Source organism: Anabrus simplex, chromosome 2, assembly GCF_040414725.1.
Source record: "Anabrus simplex isolate iqAnaSimp1 chromosome 2, ASM4041472v1, whole genome shotgun sequence".
In the NCBI taxonomy this organism is placed as follows: domain Eukaryota; kingdom Metazoa; phylum Arthropoda; class Insecta; order Orthoptera; family Tettigoniidae; genus Anabrus; species Anabrus simplex.
In genome coordinates, this window is record NC_090266.1 from 742,058,200 (window position 1) to 742,079,393 (window position 21,194).

A 21,194-nucleotide genomic window follows, 5' to 3' on the forward strand; every position below is an offset into this window, starting at 1 on the left:
CCGTGAAAACTGGTATTTGAAATCTCCTTTAAAAATAAAGAAACATTTCTTCTTTTGTTTTCGAAAAATCCACTAAAGCGGGGGTGAACGAATTGAAAATTCTGTTGAAATGTTTGTATGAGGATACTTATATCTCAAAAACTACAGATGTTAAAGATGTGAAAATCGATATTTGGAATCTCCATTAAAAATTAAGAAACACGTTTTTTTTTTTGAAAATCGACTTAAGGGGAGGGGGTGAAAATAAGTAATGAAGGAGTTGAATTCTGTTTAAGAGGATAATTATATCTCAAAAACTGAAGATGTTACAGGCGTGAAAGTTGCTATTTTGAATCATTTTTAAAAATAAAGAAACACGTAATTTTGTTTTCGGAAAGACCAGTTAACGGGGTAGGGCCTGGAATAAAGTGAAGTAGAAATTGAAACCTTTGATGAGGACACTTATATCTAAAAAACTGAAGATGTTACAGACCTGAAAGTTGGTATTTTGAATCTCTTTTAAAAATAAAGGAACACGCATATATTTGTTTTCGGAAAATTCACTGAAGGGGCTATAAAGAATGTAAAAAGCCAGTGAATTTTTGAAATGAGTACCGGTATATCTACAGTATATGTTAAAATCTTAACATGTTACAGACATGAAACTTGGTATTTGGGAAGTCCTTCAAAATACAGGAAATCATTATTTTCTTGTTTTCAGAAAAGGCACTTAACGGGGTTGAAAAGAAGTGAAAAAAGACTTGAATAATTTTTATGAGGATGCTTATATCTCAAAAACTGAAGCAGTTACAGACGAAAATTTGTATTTGGAATCTCCTTTAAAAATAAAGAAACATGTATTTTATTTTGTTTTCGTAAAATTCATTGAGGTGGAGGTGGGAGTGAGGGAAGGACTGATAAAGGGGTTGTGAATTCCTTTTATGGGAAAACTTATATCTCAAAAACTGAAGATGTTACAGACGTGGAAATTGGTATTTAGAATCTCCTTAAAAAAAGAAACATGCTTCTTTCAACTTGAGAGAAGACTGTTTCTCACATGTAAAGTTCTATGTTGCATGGTAATCTTAACTCCAAACGGAAAGATCTCAAACGTGGTTTGCAAAGAGTTCCTGGGGTAAATGAAACTGATTTATTTCGGTGAGTTTTTATACTTTAGGAATTTTAGGTATATCTACAGTATATGTTTGAAACTTAACATGTTACAGACATGAAACTTGGTATTTGGGAAGTATATATATTGTACCAGGAAAGCCTATGTCCTGGCCCATATTAATCGAAAGAAACGTTATTCCAGCATAAAATATCCGTCCGACGTACGAACATTTAAATAAAGGAATGTTCCAGCATGTGCCAGACTTCACGAGTGCACTAGGCGAAGTCAAGTGACGTCACCTGTCGCCCGAAGCTCACCTCCTCTAGAGATATTTCTCGAAAAGAATTTTCTTTTCGCAAGCTTTTCAACGCCTTAACCAATTTCAACGGGACAAACGCTGAATTGTAGCGGACGTCATACAAGTTAATCCCTGTGAATTTCGAATTAATCCATCCCATGGTTGTTGAGTTATAATAATTTAAAGTCTAAGAAAATGATACACTCACGATCACATGGCCAAGAGAAACCACCCCTCCCAGCGCCGGTATATATATGTCAAGGCTAACAAGCAGAGCAGCGCAGTACAAGGACGAGTACACAGATGTGTGTGAGTGAGACAGAGGGGAGACCGACCCTCGTACAGTATGTCCGCGCAGTCACGGTGAAAGTACTTGCCGTCGCGTTTCCGGAACACGAAGTTATATCGCCGACAAAATTATAAAAGACGTCGCACTTTATTTAGTACATCGCGTCGCGACTACAGTCTAATTCTAAAGACATTTGAGAATATAATACGAGTGAACTTATTGAAGTGCAAATACCAATATTTAACGTTCACAGAATGTATCATTACGTGTAGACTTAGTTTACTTCACATGATATTGAACTTCTACAGAAACTAATGTGTAGAATTACCAGAACTCATTTCTTTTCGAGTATTGAACTGTATTTCTTTATTCACGCCATATTAGTATACGACTTACAGTAGTAATCTGGGTGAATACTAAGAACTTTTTCTGAGGTAATATGACGTTATAATAACAAGAAAATCAGAAAATAATCCTTAGTGACTTAATGACTGTGTTCAAAGACTGTGATTATAGACTATGATTTGCCTTTTTCAAGTGTGAACTGTGTAATTATGCACGTTTCAGTAACGACTTTAAATAGTATTTCATACAGGAAGGACTGTGATTATCATTATTGATAAGTATTGGAAGGTGGGAACCTACTCATAACTTAACCTTAGTTGTGCTGAGCCAATACGGAATAAATATGAGATTTATAAGCTGTGAAAACTTTTAACAGAAATTTAATTTCTCATGTCAATTTGCAATTACAAGTGTGTGCTCATATTTAGAAAGACTTTAGGTGGAAATCTAATACCTCGTATTCTCACATATGAAAGACTTTGGAATCAGTGATATTCATTTAATTTTCATGAACAGAATTCAGGAAGATTACGTTCAAACTTTTACACTGACTGACAGTGACAGTGCAACACCAAGGAGGAGTGGTTCGAAAGGGATGAAAGTTGGGGAAAAAACAGAGACGGAACGGATGAATAATTGATGTTTATTTCAAACCGATATGCAGGTTACACAATGCGCACGGCATCGACTCAGTAGGATGTAGGACCACCGCGAGTGGCGATGCACGCAGAAACACGTCGAGGTACAGAGTCAATAAGAGTGTGGATGGTGTCCTGAGGGATGGTTCTCCATTCTCTGTCAACCATTTGCCACAGTTGGTCGTCCGTACGAGGCTGGGGCAGAGTTTGCAAACGGCGTCCAATGAGATCCCACACGTGTTCGATTGGTGAGAGATCCGGAGAGTAAGCTGGCCACGGAAGCATCTGTACACCTCGTAGAGCCTGTTGGGAGATGCGAGCAGTGTGTGGGCGGGCATTATCCTGCTGAAACAGAGCATTGGGCAGCCCCTGAAGGTACGGGAGTGCCACCGACCGCAGCACATGCTGCACGTAGCGGTGGGCATTTAACGTGCCTTGAATACGCACTAGAGGTGACGTGGAATCATACGCAATAGCGCCCCAAACCATGATGCCGCGTTGTCTAGCGGTAGGGCGCTCCCCAGTTACTGCCGGATTTGACCTTTCTCCACGCCGACGCCACACTCGTCTGCGGTGACTATCACTGACAGAACAGAAGCGTGACTCATCGGAGAACACGACGTTCCGCCATTCCCTCATCCAAGTCGCTCTAGCCCGGCACCATGCCAGGCGTGCACGTCTATGCTGTGGAGTCAATGGTAGTCTTCTGAGCGGACGCCGGGAGTGCAGGCCTCCTTCAACCAATCGACGGGAAATTGTTCTGGTCGATATTGGAACAGCCAGGGTGTCTTGCACATGCTGAAGAATGGCGGTTGACGTGGCGTGCGGGGCTGCCACCGCTTGGCGGCGGATGCGCCGATCCTCGCGTGCTGACGTCACTCGGGCTGCGCCTGGACCCCTCGCACGTGCCACATGTCCCTGCGCCAACCATCTTCGCCACAGGCGCTGCACCGTGGACACATCCCTATGGGTATCGGCTGCGATTTGACGAAGCGACCAACCTGCCCTTCTCAGCCCGATCACCATACCCCTCGTAAAGTCGTCTGTCTGCTGGAAATGCCTCCGTTGACGGCGGCCTGGCATTGTTAGCTATACACGTGTCCTGTGGCACACGACAACACGTTCTACAATGACTGTCGGCTGAGAAATCACGGTACGAAGTGGGCCATTCGCCAACGCCGTGTCCCATTTATCGTTCGCTACGTGCGCAGCACAGCGGCGCATTTCACATCATGAGCATACCTCAGTGACGTCAGTCTACCCTGCAATTGGCATAAAGTTCTGACCACTCCTTCTTCGTGTTGCATTTGCTCTGTCAGTCAGTGTAATTTCAATGCCAAATTTGAGCCCAATAATCATATTGCAGGGTGAAGAATTAATAAATTGTTTTAAAAAAATTTACCATCTATTATTCGCTCTGCGAGTCTATCCTACTCTGTATCGGCTCCAAAACCAAGTTCCACTCCCTGAGGTCCTACTCATGCCCTTTCCCCAAAAACTTTTCCTGGTACAATATACAGTATATATACTGTAATATCTCCTGACGGACTGATTCATCATCGCCAAACCAAAACTACTGTGCATGAAGAAATGAAATTTTGGGGAAACATTTATATAAAATATATGCAGACGTATAAATTGGTGTTCGGAATCTCCTATAAAAGTGAATGTGGATAATTTGTTTTCTATAAATTCACTGAAATGAAATGTCGTATGGCTTTTAGTGCCGGGATATCCCAGGACGGGTTCGGCTCGCCAGGTGCAGGTCTTTCTATTTGACCCCCGTAGGCGACCTGCGCGTCGTGATGAGGATGAAATGATGATGAAGACAACCCATACACCCAGCCCCCGTGCCATTGGAATTAACCAATTAAGGTTAAAATCCCCGACCCGGCCGGGAATCGAACCCGGGACCCTCGGAACTGAAGGCCAGTACGCTGACCGTTCAGCCAACGAGTCGGACTATAAATCCACTTAACGTGAACTAAAGTAGGTGCTCACTAAGAGAGGAGTTTTGGATATCCCGTCGCTAAGGGGTTGAAAAGGGGGGAAATTTTAAAATGAGTGTATCTATATCTCAAAAACTTGACAGTATAAATACGTGAAAATTGGTGTTTGAAATCTACTTTTAAAATAAGGAAACACGTACTTTTTGTTTTCGGAAAATGCTCTTAAGGGGGGTGAAAAAGGTGAAAAAAGTGTTGAATATCTTTTATGAAGATACTTATATCTCAAAATCTGAAGATGTTACAGTAATGAAAATTGATATTTGGAATCTCCTTTGAAAATAAAGAAACACGTATTTTATGTTTTTGGAAAACCTACTTACGATGAAGCAAACAGGAGCGAGAAAGGGGCGAGTTTTTAAGATGCGTATTTCTACAATATATCTCTAAAGCGTAACATGTTACATTCGTGAAAATTGGTCTTTGAATCTCCTGTGAAAGTAAAGCAACGCGCATAATTTGTTTCCTGAATATCCTCTCTGGGGGAAGTGTTAAATGGGGTGAAATTTTAAAATGAGCATATCTACAGTATGTCTCAAAAACTTAACATATTACAGAGACGAAAATTGGTATTTTTCACCTCTTTAAAAAATGAAGTAACACCTATATTTTTGTTTTCGGAAAAACACATAAAGGGCGGGGGTAAAATGGAGTGAAAAGTGGGTTGAATTATTTTTATTAAGATACTGATATCTGCAAAACTGTAGATATTAAAGACTTGAAAATTGGTATTTGGAATTGCCTTTAAAAATAAAGAAACTCATATTTTCTTATTCGGTAAATTCTCTTAAGGCGGGTTGTAAAAAGGAATGAAAAAGGGGTTGAATTATTTTTATGAGGATACACAAGAACCTCGTTCATCAGGATTAAGTGGGACCGGAACTGATCCGGATTAACGAAAATCCGGATAATGCGGAAAACTAACTAAACAACTGCAGTACATGTTATACTGTATAATATATTAACATATGTAGTACAGTAATACCTTTTTCAGTTGTACAGAAAATATAAGGACACTTTTCTTATATTTACGACTCTGTTTCATGCACTAAAATAATATGTGAGGTTTTCCTGTTTTACATTTGTATAGCGTTTGCGCGCAGTTCGATCACGAAGACGTTTTACTAACATCAGTTCTGCCGGTGTGGTTTCAGTCTGGGATTCTAAATAAGCCATCAGTCTGTCCAGCTGCAAGGTTGCATCTCTATGAGTCACAGTTCCTTTGGACTGAGCGCCGATTTGATGATCGAATTCACCATCACTCTCATCATTACCTGCGGAGGAACAAAAGGCAATAATTTATTCATCTGTCATTATCCCGTAGCCTGAATCATAGTGATTGTTCAACCAGTCATTTACGTCGTTCACATCTACGTCCGAGCATCCGGGAACGCCTGCAAATGTGTCAAGGAACTCGGAAGAGTCCACGGTTTCCCATTCTCAATTCCAGGCGAATGGTGGGACGGTACATTTGATAGACCGCGGCTGACTAACTTCCAATCCCAGTCCTTAACTATCCTTGGCGGAAAAGTCATTCGAGAAGAATCGACCCCGTAAAAGAAATACTGTACAAGTAAATGTAAATATATATATATTGCTAGTTGTTTTACGTCGCACCGACACAGATAGATCTTACGGCGACGATGGGACAGGAAAGGGCTAGGAGTGGGAAGGAAGCGGCCGTGGCCTTAATTAAGGTACAGCCCCAGCATTTGCCTGGTGTGAAAATGGGAAACCACGGAAAACCATTTTCAGGGCTGCCGACAGTGGGGTTCGAACCTACTATCTCCCGAATACTGGATACTGGCCGCACATAAGCGACTGCAGCTATCGAGCTCGGTAAAATAATTATTATTTTCGATCCGGATAAACTGGAGATCCGGATTAATGAGGGCCGGATAAAAGAGGTTATTGTCTACTTATATATCAAAACTGAAGATGTTACATGCATGAAAATTTGTATTTGGAATCTTCTTTTAAAATGAAGAAACCTGTATTTATTTGTTTTCGGAAAATCCACTTAAGGGGGTGGGATGGGTGAAAAGAAGTGAAGAAAGTGTTGAATTCTTTTTATGAGGATACATAGATATCAAATACTGAATACTGAATATGTTACATGAAAACTGGTATTTGTCATTTTCTGTAAAAGTAAAGGAACATGCATCATTTGTTTTCTGAAAATTAAATTAAGGGGAAGTGTTAAAGAGAGAATTTTTAAAATTAGCATATCTACAGTATATCTCAAAAACTTAACATGTTACAGATGTGACAACTGGTATTCTTAATCTTTGAAAACTTTTTTTTTTTTTGCTAGTTGCTTTACGTCGCACCGACACAGAGATGTCTTATGGCGACGATGGGACGGGAAAGGGCTAGGAGTGGGATGGAAGCGGCCGTGGCCTTAATTAAGGTACAGCCCCAGCATTTGCCTGGTGTGAAAATGGGAAACCACGGAAAACCATTTTCAGGGCTGCCGACAGTGGGGTTCGAACCTACTATCTCCCGAATACTGGATACTGGCCGAACTTAAACGACTGCAGCTATCGAGCTCGGTAGGGGTAGGAGTGGGGTGGAATCAAATTAAGCGGGGTTGTAAAAGGAGTTGATATATTTTTATGAGGATACAAATATGAAGGGGACTTAAAGCTATACACTCGTAGGTGGTTTTTGACTGGGGGATGAGAAATGATAACAAAAATGTGAATTTACATGAAACTGTTTGTATTATGAAGTTAAAGTTTCAAATGATATCCTAGGTATTAAATAGCAAAAGGTTTGAAACATCTTTAACCGCTCAAGGGAGTTAAACGGGGGTTAAGATCCGATCCTTCGAAACGGTTTATCGTACGAAGACAAAGCTCCAAATAGTGGTATATATTTTAAATCCTAGGTGTGAAATACGAAATATGTTTGACGTTCCACCCCTAAAGTGTCAAATGAGGTTAGCTCCGTAAACTAAATTATTCATCCCTCCAAAACCGTTTGACGTACGAAGTTGTAATTTTGCGAGAAGGGTTTTCTTTTATGTCCTAGATATAAAATATAGTATACTTCAAAATATTTATCTCCTAAAAAGGGTTTATATGGTGGTTGGCTCTCAAAAACACAATATCCATTCCTCCGAAATCGTTTCAGGCACAAACCTAAAAAAATCACCCCTTTTACTTTTCACAGGTTGGTCGCTTTTACATCTTAGATGTTAAATAATATAGGGTTTTAAACATTCAAATTCTTCAGTATGGGGTTCAAATGAGTGTTAGATCAGAAAATAAACAATCATTCCCCAAAACCGTTTGGCGTACGAAGTGAGGGCGTATTTCACAGGCTCAGCTGACAGTGGACTCTCAAAAATGTAAAACTTTGAATAATAACTTTCAGTTTAAAACCATAGCGAAGCACAGGTGTCTTGCTAGTACAGTATATGTGTGCAGGCACGGAGGTTAAAGACAGATAAGATGCATAATTAATTTCTTAAATTAAATAATGTACCAGTGATTACATACTGTTGAGATTTATTGTGATGGCTCTGAATGAGTCTGCATAGTTATTTCTATTTTATTTTTAAATTATATACCGGGCGAGTTGGCCATGCGGTTAGAGGCGTGCGGCTGTGAGCTTGCATCCGGGAGATAGTGGGTTCGAATCCCACTGTCGGCAGCCCTGAAGATGGTTTTCCGTGGTTTCCCACTTTCACACCAGGCAAATACTGGGGCTGTACCTTAATTAAGGCCACGGCCGCTTTCTTCCAACTCCTTCCAACGCCTTTCCTATCCCATTGTCGCCATATGACCTATCTGTGTCGGTGCGACGTAAAGCCACTAGCAAAAGAAATATTTAAACTATGTTGCTTTTAAAAGAATATTTGTTTATATTTGCTGAGATTATTTAGTAGGAAAATTTTGAACTCTGATAGGGACATTCAGAAATCTAAGTCGTGGTTCTTAACTACAATATTAAAGCAGAGCACATTCTTACTAACGGGGATTTTTTGTGAATTTAGATAAGGGATTTGCGGTGCAGTGAAAGACGAAGGAGAAGGGATCGGCCGTGGCCTATAAATAGGATCTGTCCCGGCATTCGCCTTGGTGCAGGAGAATGGGAAACCACGGGAAACCTTTCTCAGGACAGCCGACGGTGGGCACCAGCTCCTCCCCCTCCCGAATGTAGAGCAGCACTGCTAGTGAAAACTAGTCGCTGTTAAGCCGAAGCCTACTCCATTTAACTCCGTGGATTATACTGTATGCAGTATATACTTGAAGTGCAACACCGTGTGTATACCATCTAATGTTTTATCAGAAAGTACTGAATGATCTAGTATAGTGGAAATAGTTTAAAAATACACAAATCCATCCATACTAGTCAGTATTCAAATATTGGGAGAGATGGCCTGCATGATATCTATTGAGCACGGCCGACTTTATGCGTAGATCTAGTTGACCGTGAATTGAACATAAGTGTTCCCGATTAGTTCAACAGGTGGCCTGCACAAATTTTAACCTCGTAGCAAGACATATTAAAACACAGAAAGTGCACACTATTTTTCTCCAGTCCATAAACTGGGCATTGAACTTTTTATACATCTTCCTTGACTTCAGAGGAAATGAATTGTCAGTATCACTCGATGCTTCTGCAACATTTCCCAGCGATTCGAAATCAGTGCCACTTTCAAAACTAGCATGTGCCATTTTGGATTGCTGCCCTGAAAGCTTGAAGATCGTTCCGCATACGATATGAATCGATATAGGAAATCGATAGCTGCAATAACCGGAGCACTTTAATGGATATTATTAAGATACAGTTACATCACATGTCGTTAGCCTATTGTTGTATAGTTGAACAAAAAATACGGCTAATACTCTAGCTACTGCCAATGAAGATTTTATGTAATATTTTTGGAAACATTTTTTTAGATCATTGATAGTATGTCCGATAAAATGTTTTATAAATGGCATTACTGTCGGTGCGAAGCAGCAGGTGGCATGGAGCGCTCGTAACTGCTGAATCCCTTCAACAATCACGTGGATGGCAACGTGTCGGAATGGGTCGCCAGACGCGGGGAATGAGCTAGGTTCGCACTGCCGCCTGCCAACGCTATACGACAGTAACAAATTCTGCAATATAATATGAATCCAGAGTTTAATAATCAGGTCGTTTAGATACTGAGAATAACTACCTACATGCAAGCACCCATTTACCATTGTGAGTCTGCGCAAAATGGAGTAGGAAAATCTAGATAGTACATTACCATTTAAAGAATACATGAATACAAGAGACCCGTATCACTGGCACGGTAAATTTCAAAGTAAAGTTCAGCGACACTGGCATCTCTTGAGACCTTAATACTTTACGGACATCATATTATTATTATTATTATTATTGCGCAGTTCCCAACAATCAATCAATACTGATCTGCATTTAGGGCAGTCGCCCAGGTGACAGATTCCCTATCTGTTGTTTTCCTAGCCTTTTCCTAAATGATTTCAAAGAAATTGGAAATTTATTAAACGTCTCCCTAGATAAGTTATTCCAATCCCTAACTCCCCTTCTTATAAATGAATATTTGCCCCAGTTTGCCCTCTTGAATTCCAACTTTATCTTAATATTGTGATCTTTCCTACTTTTATAAACGCCACTCAAACTTATTCGTCTACTAATGACATTCCACGCCATCTCTCCGCTGAGAGCTCGGAACATACCACTTAGTCGAGCAGCTCTTCTTCTTTCTCTCAGTTCTTCCCAACCCAAATTTTGCAACATTTTTGTAACGCTACTCTTTTGTCGGAAATCGTCCAGAACAAATCGAGTTGCTTTTCTTTGGATTTTTTCCAATTCTTGAATCAGGTAATCCTGGTGAGGGTCCCATACACTGGAACCATACTCTAGTTGGGGTCTTACCAGAGACTTATATGCCCTCTCCTTTACATCCTTACTACAACCCCTAAACACCCTCATAACCATATGCAGAGATCTGTACCCTTTATTTACAATCCCATTTATGTGATTACCCCAATGAAGGTCTTTCCTTATATTAACACCCAGATACTTACAATGATCCCCAACAGGAACTTTCACCCCATCAACGCAGTAATTAAAACTGAGAGGACTTTTCTATTTGTGACACTCACAACCTGACTTTTAACCCCGTTTATGAACATACCATTTCCTGCTGTCCATCTCACAACATTTTCGAGGTCACGTTGCAGTTGCTCAGAATCTTGTAAATTATTTATTACTCTATACAGAATAACATCATCCGCAAAAAGCCTTACCTCCGATTCCACTCCTTTACTCATATCATTTATATATATAAGAAAACATAAAGGTCCGATAATACTGTCTTGAGGAATTCCCCTCTTAATTATTACAGGGTCAGATAAAGCTTCACCTACTCTAATTCTCTGAGATCTATTTTCTAGAAATATAGCAACCCATTCAGTCACTCTTTTGTCTAGTCCAATTGCACTCATTTTTGCCAGTAGTCTCCCATGATCCACCCTATCAAATGCTTTAGAAAGGTCAATCGTGATACAGTCCATTTGACCTCCAGAATCCATGATATCTGCTATATCTTGCTGGAATCCTACAAGTTGAGCTTCAGTGGAATAACCTTCCCTAAAACCGAACTGCCTTCTATCGAACCAGTTATTTATTTCACAAACATGTCTAATATAATCAGAAAGAATGCCTTCCCAAAGCTTACATACAACGCACGTCAAACTTACTGGTCTGTTATTTTCAGCTTTATGTCTATCACCCTTTCCTTTATACACAGGGGCTACAATAGCAACTCTCCATTCATCTGGTATAGCTCCTCCGACCAAACAATAATCAAATAAGTACCTCAGATATGGTACTATATCCCAACCCATTGTCTTTAGTATATCCCCAGAAATCTGATCAATTCCAGCCGCTTTTCTAGTTTTCAACTTTTGTTGCGACCCAGCCGCTAGAGGATGTAGAGGTGGAAGAAAGTTTGTGGGGTTGAGGAGACGGCTGTTCTTCTAGTGCCAGAGAGACAAAGAAGCATCATCCCGGCTGACTATCTCGCATTTCCTGCAGAATCGCAGAGCAGGGAACAGCACAGTTAATAATAATAATAATAATAATAATAATAATAATAATAATAATAATAATAATAATAATAATAATAATAATAATAATAATACCGAGCTCGATAGCGGCGGTCGCTTAAGTCCGGCCAGTATCCAGCATTCGGGAGATAGCGGGTTCGAACCCCACTTTTGGCAGCCCTGAAGATGATTTTCCGCGTTTTTCCGTGGTTTCCCATTTTCACATCAGTCAAATGCTGGAGCTGTGCCTTAATTAAAGCCACGGCCACTTCCTTCCCACTCTCAGCCCTTTCCTCTCCCATCGTCGCCGTAAGACCTATCTGTGTCGATGCGACGTAAAGCAACTTGTAAAAAAAATAATGCCCTTTTCATACGTTGGCAGTAAGGCAGTAATAGACATTAAGGTAGCGAGAATTCCGGTAGCTGGTGCAATAGGTAGGAACAATGGCAGAAGGATATTCACAATGAGGAGGTAATGCTAATTTGAGGATGAAGTGGATGGGGTATAAAAATAATTTGGAGTGGCTGTTATTAGCCTGGTGCAGCCCTCGTAAGGCAAACCCAACGATCAGTGTGGGAGGCGTCTGCCGTGTACGGGAAACTGCGTGTTAGTGTGGTGTAGGATAGTATTGTGTGTGGTGTATGAGCTGCAGGAGTGTTATGGGCAGGAAAAACTCTCAATCCCCGAGCCAACATTCTAAATAACAGGAAACTAAATTCCGGCTGGCTCGGTGCAGTTCTTAATTATGCAATGCTTCTGTTTGGTTCAATGGTACTAACCTCTACACTAAACAGACGAGCAGGATTACATCTATTTCTACAAAGCCCTTTTAAAACTATCTGCTCAAACAGCTGGTAATGTTTCGCCTCCCTTGTACCCAACCGCCCCCCCCCCCCCCCCCCAGACAACTACGGCCAGGGAGACCTTCATCATTTTCTCGCGTTTATTTTGGCTCTTGCTGGACCATTACCTCATCTCGCATTATCTGCGACCACATAATATAACTGCACCCTGCAGTAATGTCTACTGTCTGTTCACTCGGACATCATATTTCCCATTTATAAGCCTTGTATCATAACTTTCATTAAGAGGCCATTCACATCCTCCATCTCGTACTTGGCGGTTATTCTTTAACCCCACATTCAGTTCCAGGCCAGAGCAATGAACCAACCAGTCCTTTGCTTGTCTCGAAGATTCTCACTACACAACGCTGGGATAATACGTCCCGACAATCTCCGCTTCATTCATCAGTAACTTTATGCATTACCGAAGATAACAAAATATATGACCCGTCTAATTTTATTTTTACTTGAATGCCTTCTAAATTCTGAGTTCCGGTTCAAGACTCTACAAGGGTGCCACCGTCCCTTCACAAGACCCTATGGATACGCGCACTACAATGAAAGCACAGATAAACTAAACGTGGTGACCTAAAATCTCATGTACAGATCCTGTACAGGTATTCACTGTAATGCATCCAAATTAATCTTCAAAAATGAAGAACTTCGGCGTGAGGTGGCGTTAGCACACGACTATCTACATATTTACAGGATGGACTGCAAAAACTATTCTCTTACATAATTGTTGATAGACGATCTGTTTTACTCCTTGTGGCTCACTTCATTCCCTCGGGACTGTCCATAGCACCTTAGCAGATCAGTGAGGCAGCGACGGCGCTTGGAGATGTCCTGGGTTCCATCCTGACGTAGTTCAACATTCTAGTGATGCCTTCTCCTTGAATGTGACGTTCTTGTCCACTGCAGCTGCACAGGCAAACGTATTGTATATCGACCTTCGACACACGTTTTTGCACTTTCGCGCCACGTGATATCGCAATCTAAAAAAGGGAATTTGTCCGTTCTTGCAGAGGAAATATTATTCCGTTCCCCAAATTTTACTACAACTGCTTATTAAAGCTATTCCTCCTTCTAAGCAGTTCTCATAGCCTTACAGCTGTGTTAAAATACTCTAACTGATTATATCTTTGAGCCCAGAGCATTATATTTGCTGAACTTCATTCTCACTTACTACACTACCATCCTGGGAGAATACACATCCTAAATATTTGAAATGATCTGCCAGTTCCAGTTTTGTATTCCAAACCTGACATTCAGTTCTCATAGTTTCCTTCCTTACTGAAATCATTTTAGTCTTGGAAAGGCTAATTTTCAGACCACACTCATTGCACCTATTTTCAAGTTCTAAGACAGGCATCGTCAATCGAGAGCGAAATGCCTTCGGAGCCAGTTTGCTCCCCGCTCTTGAGGAGCGAGAGCAGCTTAGCGAACAAGTAGGGGAAGAAGTAGGGAAGTGCATGAAGTAGTACGCACTGAAAGTCAGTTGCGCAAAGGTATAGCACATCTTTCTGGACAGGTTAGATTGAGACACGATACGCGTGAACTCACGTGGGGGTGACAGTAGTGTGTTCCGGCCTGTATCATCACACCACACGACGTCCAAGCCTAGTCGGTAAATGTTGCATTTACTATGGAAGAGAGTTCAGCACAGCGTAGTCCATCGACGCCAACAAGTTTCAAACCTTCTTGGGAGGAAGAGTATTTGATACTTCAAGAAAATAACACACAAAATGTTTAATATGTAGTAAACTATTGAATCGCGTTAAAAAATGTAATCTGCAGCGCCGTTGTTTCTTATGTCATTCCAATAAGTATGATAAATATGAAAGCCGGGAAAGCATAGCATTACTAGAAAAACTTCAAAATAACACATTTGAGGATGTACGTACATTTCATATTACCCTACTCAACTCTATGTATATTATAATGTTCGATAATTCATCAGAGATGATTTCTTTATGTACCGGTGTGTATTTCATTGCTGTTGTTCAAAGGGGAACATTTCTGAGCGGCAAGTACAGTACCGCCACGGTATGCAACCCGCCTATCTCCTGCTCTCTTATCATGTGACTGACAGCCGTCCCGTGCGGAGCAAGTAACACCGGCTCCCTAGATCAAATACGTGATGACGTCTGTTCGAATACATTATAATGCAGGCCTTCAGTACAGTCTGCCATTAAGAGCTAGTCGTCGGCATAGGCCAAGGGTGTTAAAGCTTGCCAGCCGTAAGCGCAATGCCCGTGCTAAATAATACCTGTGCACGAGGGCGTAAGTCGCTTCCCCTCAGTCGGCTTGTACTTCCCAACGTTGCTGACTCGAGGCTCTGCACGACTTCCGGTGATAGGCTCCAGTTACTTGTTTTGGTCTGCAAGTAAAGGTTGAAACATAGAGCTACATAAACAGTGGCATAAGGAATGACACAGCAATTTGTTAGTGTGTATTTGTATTTGGGTACTTTTGTATCAGCACCGTTGCTTGAAGAGATGCTACATTCATCATAGCCTACCTTCATGTGTAAAAGTTTATAAAAGTATGATGTTTTGCTACAGGAGTGATATACACTCGTGTTCATAAAAACCAGAACACCTTAAAAGACTAGAGGTAGAAAGTTCATATTCACAGGACATGCGCACTAGTATGTTACGAAGAAATGATTAGCATTTGAACCACGTCGACCCTCAGGTTCAAGGTCCACATCGATATCTCGGCACACCACCACCGACTGGTAAAATGTGCCTGCGGCTCTTGTTGTCACCATAAACTGAAGGTAACGGATCAGTGAGACTTGAGCAAACGTGAAGGATGCCTCGCAGACGTATGCGAGAACCGTACCGTCAAATGAGTGAGTTTGGAAGAGGGCGCATTATTGGCACGAGAGAACGTGATACATCCATCGGGGAAATTGCTGCTCGTGTGGGACGAAGTGTGTCGGCAGTGCAACGGGTGGGTACAGAATGGTTTACAGAAGGCCGTAGAACACGACGAGATGGGTCTGGTCGCACTACCCAGACCACACCTCGAGAAGATCGACATCTCATGCGAATGGCATTGCAGGACAGATCTGCGTCCTCCTCGGCTCTGGCGCAACATTGGAACAGTGTAACATATCGTACACTATCAGGAGTGAGAGTCCGTCGTCGTTTACTACCGTCTGGGTTACCGGTGCGTCGTACAGTTCTCCGCCTACCTTTGACTAATGTGCATAAACACGCTAGACTGCAATGGTGTACGGAGCGACGTGACTTGGGACAGGAATGGCAGCAGATAGTGTTTTCGGACGAATCCAGGTTCTGTTTGTTTGAAAATGATAGCCGCATTTTGGTTCGCCACAGGCAGGGAGAGAGTTACCACATTGGCTGCATTCGCACAATACATACAGCGCCAACTCAAGGCCTTATGTTGTGGTGTGCTATTGGCTACAATCACAGATCACAGTTGGTGCGTGTCCATGGCACAGTGACCAGTTTGACCTACGTGAATGAAATGCTGCGACCCGTAGCCATGCACTTTCTGCACGACAAATCAGACGCCATATTTCAGCAGGACAATGCGCGACCACAAGTTGCTGCACGAACACGTGCCTTTGTTGTCACAGGATGTAAGACTGTTGCCCTGCCCCACCCAATCACCGGACTTGTCGCCAATCGAAAATGTGTGGGATATGATGAAGCGACGGGTGCGGCGCTGTAACCAAATGCCAACCACCAAATATGAACTGTGGAACCAGGTGAATGCAGCATGTGTGGCTATACCCCCAGGACGCCATTCGTGCGTTATACGCGTCGATGCCATCACGCATGGAACAAGTTATCAGTGCCCATAGAGGACCTAGTGCCTACTAGGCAACAGGACACATGCTGAACCTAGGTGACTGAAATACTAATCTTTTCTGCAGAACATACTAATGAACATGTCCTGTGAATGTTAACTTCCTATCTTTACTCTTTCAAGGTGTTCTGTTTTTTTATGATCATGGGTGTAGTAGCGGTATAGTATTGGTATTATTCTGCTTCATAATTGTTCATAAGAGAGGTGAGTATGTTAAACCCCTAAAAATAACTGTCTTTTATTTTGTGCTTCATTGGTTATGGTAACCTTTAAAGTAATTATTACTTATTTTCCTGGTACACGGGGATTACAAAGCATATTGTTTCCCGTACTTTATGCAAACGCTGTGTTGAACACATTCAATTCAGTTATGTCCTTACATGAAGGAGTATATACATGTATTATTGTACAAAGGACCGTAGTTATGAACGTGTAATGTACACCAATCCAGGCTTGCGCTATCAAATAACGTTCTGGGCTAGCGCTCGTAACAGCTGTTTCTCGTGCACACAGAGCCGTCAGTTACCTCGTGACATTGACATGTCTGGCATAGGCCAAACTGCATACTACATTTCCACCTAAATGAATGAATTAATAATAAGTAAAATTGGAGAAATGATCAAATCTACTTTAATCATCAAATCCCTAGCTTTAGATGATGATAGGAATGATCACTAACGATTACAAATTAAAGTTTAATTGAAAAGCGTTTTATGGTGGAAATATGTCACAACTCCTTTCCTAATCCACGTTACACTTGATTTTTTGTTATTAAAATATCTGCTTCAGATTCAAATTAAATCTTAACAGAACTTATCTTGAATTCGTTAATTCGCTATTGCTTATTAGAAATATCTTAATTCAAGTCAGACTATGATTTACTGTTTTCTATGTAACCAGAAAGTGCACAAGTGGCCAAAATATCATTTTTGATTTTTTCTTAAAATATCTGTATTCCTTTAAGAATAATTTGATATGTCAAACATAGCAAAATGACGTAAATATAGCATCGGGAAGTGTTTGGCTGGTATTCTATAAACTACGGTAGTGAATTAGACAAATGTTTACTTTTCACGGCAACGTATAGAATAACTTGCCAGTAAATGCATCAGGTTATTTGCATTTTCGTAGGATTTCCTTTGAGGACTTGGTGAAACTCAACTCGCCATTCTAGAGTTAGAGTTCAGTCTCGATTATAATTTTATTTATATTGTTCATGGTATTATACTGGCCTTGTGTTTTCAGTCAATAGTTAAGATATTAGAGACAGTTAGGATGTGTTCTGATATCACATGAAATACAATTCAATCAAGGGTAGTCAAGGTAGCTCTGTCTCTACAGTCAGAACAGTCATTGGTGCATACCGTAGTTGAATTACATTATTTATGCATGGATGTGTCATAGAGATGGATATTACTCTAAGATGATAGATAGTGTGTTCTTCTATATGAACTGTTTATGTACGTGGTGCTTTGTTAATATTGCGTTGGAAGTAGCAGATATTCATAGAACTGTGCGAAATCTCATAGATGAGTTAATGTTTGGTTAATGTTATTTCTTTTTTCAGAGGAATTGCGTTTCTATTCATTTGAGGGGACTGAGTTCCTATTCAAGAAAGAGGAGATCAGCTTTGGTGAAAACATCGGTAAGTAATAAACTAAATTTCTCAGTTTTATTTATGTCGTAATGTATTTGTCTAACGGCTAAATCTTGGGTGTCTTAGGTGAAGTAAAGTATTGCTGATCATGTTATTCCATGCGTTGAGTACCGTACCCTCTTGGGGACTGCCTATCCGAGATCGTGAAGACCTTTGTTCAACCAAAAGGGCATAGCTTGAATTCACAGTCAGGAAATCGGGAAATTAGAAACGAGAGTTACCCCTTTCAGAGACGTTTACAACAGTGGTGTTCAGTACCCGGTTAATTTTCTGTGTGCAATGGAGGCCGGGCTCAGGGCTAACAACTCTATCCCACCAAATAACGAGGTTACAGAACGTGAAAGCCTTTTATCTCTCACTTCTCCAGGGGTTTTTATGGTCTGTACAGACATGGCTTTGCTTTTTTACTTTTAACCGTATCAGCTTCCCTCTCTGAAATTGTCCAGTTATTTAATTCCTTTGTTTTTAACTTAATGGTCTGTAGCATGATATATGTTTACAGTAAATAAACGAAGAACACAATGGAAAAATGTTGGAAAATGGCAAGCTCCACAAACATATTATTTACTTCGTCCTCGTTTGGTAATAATTAATATATAAGAAAGCAAATAAATCTTAATTCATTCCTTGTTTATTTATTTATTTATTTATTTATTTATTTATTTATTTATTTATTTATTTATTCACTGATATTGACGTCTGATTCGCATTGGGTGTTTGGAACACAGACTACGTAAATTAGCCATCGGCCACATGTTCTGTGAGTGTGGAATCTGTTAGATAACATGTGTTCCTGCCAGGTCTATTGTAGTGTGCATGTTTGACTGCAATTATTAATGGCTAGGACTGGAGTAGTAGATGGCCTGAAACTTCAGTTAGGCACTGTCCCAGCAATTTGGTGGATTGAGAGAGAGAGAGAGAGAGAAAGAGAGAGAGGAGAGGGAAGCCCGGTGATAAACCAAACTAAGGATAGCCCCTTTCAAGGCTGGGACTTAAACGATGGTCTTATAACAACTTGTATACGTATCTGTTTTAGAGAAAAAGGAAAATCATTTAACGATACCTACGTTATGGTGGGGACACAAAAAAGACACGTTTCTTATGTTGCTTACTTATTACTGTATTTTAGGGAAAAGGAAAATATATACCGATGTCAATCTTAGTAAATATATTTCCATGTAGTATACGTAGTCCCCACCATATGGCGCTAGAGCCCAGACGGGCCTTGGCCTACCAAGCGACCGCTGCTCGTCCTATGGCCTGCAGATCACGAGGTAACGTATGGTCAGCACGGCGAATATTATCGGCAGTTATATTTGGCTTTCTAGACCGGGGCCGTTATCTCACAGTTAGATAGCTTGTCAATTGTAATCACGTAAGTTGAGAGAACCTCGAATTAATCCTGAGATCAGGGTAAAAGTCCTTGCCCTGGCCGGGAATCGAACTTAGGGTCTTCCCGGTGTGAGGCAGGCGCGCTACCCTTAGATAGCGGGGCCGGCGAAGTTTACATGGCATAGGTATACTGTCCATTTTTTTTCTTCTTCACCAAGTAACTTTTAATATCGTACATCAAATTCCAAAGTTCAGTCAAATTCAAATGATACAGCGCTCCCAGGTCATCAACAGATGTAAATAGAATTGTACAGTGTAGCCAATCTCTGGGCAACAATATCAGAGGTATTTTATAAACATCTTGTTGTGTATGTGAAGTATGTTAGCGTTCATAAAATTCGCTCCAGGGACCCGAAAATCAATTACCATAAATCTATGTTGTAGATATCCGACTCTATGTGCTGTCTAGGTATTCAAATCAAGAATAAGTAAGTTATGAATCTCAAAATAAGGAAGGCATTCAAAGAGAGGTAAGGTAAGGGTTATTCTGCCCGAAGGCAGGTCCGAACCTCCGCAGAGGTGTTCCTGAGCCGGAGTTTACGTGCGGTAGGGTGGCCAGTTCCTTTCCGCTCCTCCATTCCCTTACCCCCCCCCCCACCAACAGCGCGTGTCAACCCATCCTACTCCTGACCACGCCCAGTGTTGCTTAACTTCGGAGATCTCACGGGATCCGGTGTTTCAACACGGCTACGGCCGTTGACAATTCTAACAGAAATGGCAGTTAATTTTGGCTGATTTTATTACAGTGATATTTACTTGTTTTAACAGCGTCCATTTCTGATGAGTTATCTTGTAACATTAGATTACAGATCATGAAAATGAAAATCCACTGCCTGTTTCCGGTCACTCGACCGTGTCAGGAATGGATTGAATGAAGCCCCCATCTAGCGGCGAGGTTGGAAATGTACTGGCTGCCGAAGCCTGTCGCACTCCTCTGGGACAATGATTAATGACTGACAGGTGAAATAAAATGACACAGTATTGGAGAGTGTTGCTGGAATGAAAGATAACAGGGAAAACCGGAGTACCCGGAGAAAAGCCAGCTCCGCCTCCGCTTTGTCCATTACAAATCGCACATGGAGTGACCGGGATTTGAACCACGGAATCCAGCGCTGGGAGGCCGGCGCGCTGCCGCCTGAGCCACGGAGGCTTAACCTTAATCATTTGAGTATTTGACTAAATTTTACTTAGAAAAAGATTTTGCTATGCAATATTTCGTTTCCCTTCAGTCAGTTAAGTAGAAATACCGAATGGAAGTATAATATACTGAAGTATAATATACTGAAGTATAATAAAATAGGATGAATGAGCATCCTACGTAACGCTTGCTGTGGGATGATAAAACATCTCCATGATAAGCATTAGGAAGGATGTTACTGTGATTCATTCGAGGAGGTGAGGGAAGTATGTAGCACGTATTTCTAGAATAATAATTGATCCAGGATACTGCTGTACCAAATTCAGAGCACGATTCACTCGCAAAGGCATGCCATTTTCTGTATAGAGAGGTGGACGCTTTGTCCTGACTCACAGTGCATTAGAAACTCTGCATGGTTCAATGGTCTTTCTTCTACTTGGAGAAGTGCAAGTACGTGCTTTGAAGGATGTAGGACTGCGCTAAACAGTAATCGGGGTCGGGCTCGCGGGAGGGGAGGAGGGCGTGATAGCTGAGTGACATCGTTTCTTTCTTAGAAAGACGGTAGCGATTCAATCCCTGTCT

The 21,194-nt window shown here is 41.2% G+C and overlaps 1 protein-coding gene across 1 annotated transcript in view; it reads left to right on the top strand.

Annotated features, from left to right (window-relative positions):
• Cipc (Clock interacting protein circadian) overlaps nucleotides 1-21,194 on the top strand; it is an 851,118-nt gene that overhangs the window by 82,299 nt on the left and 747,625 nt on the right. The window contains exon 2 of the mRNA XM_067141412.2: nucleotides 17,993-18,070. The gene's annotated coding sequence lies outside the window, so the exon portion shown is untranslated. The remainder of the gene's footprint in view (nucleotides 1-17,992; nucleotides 18,071-21,194) is intronic.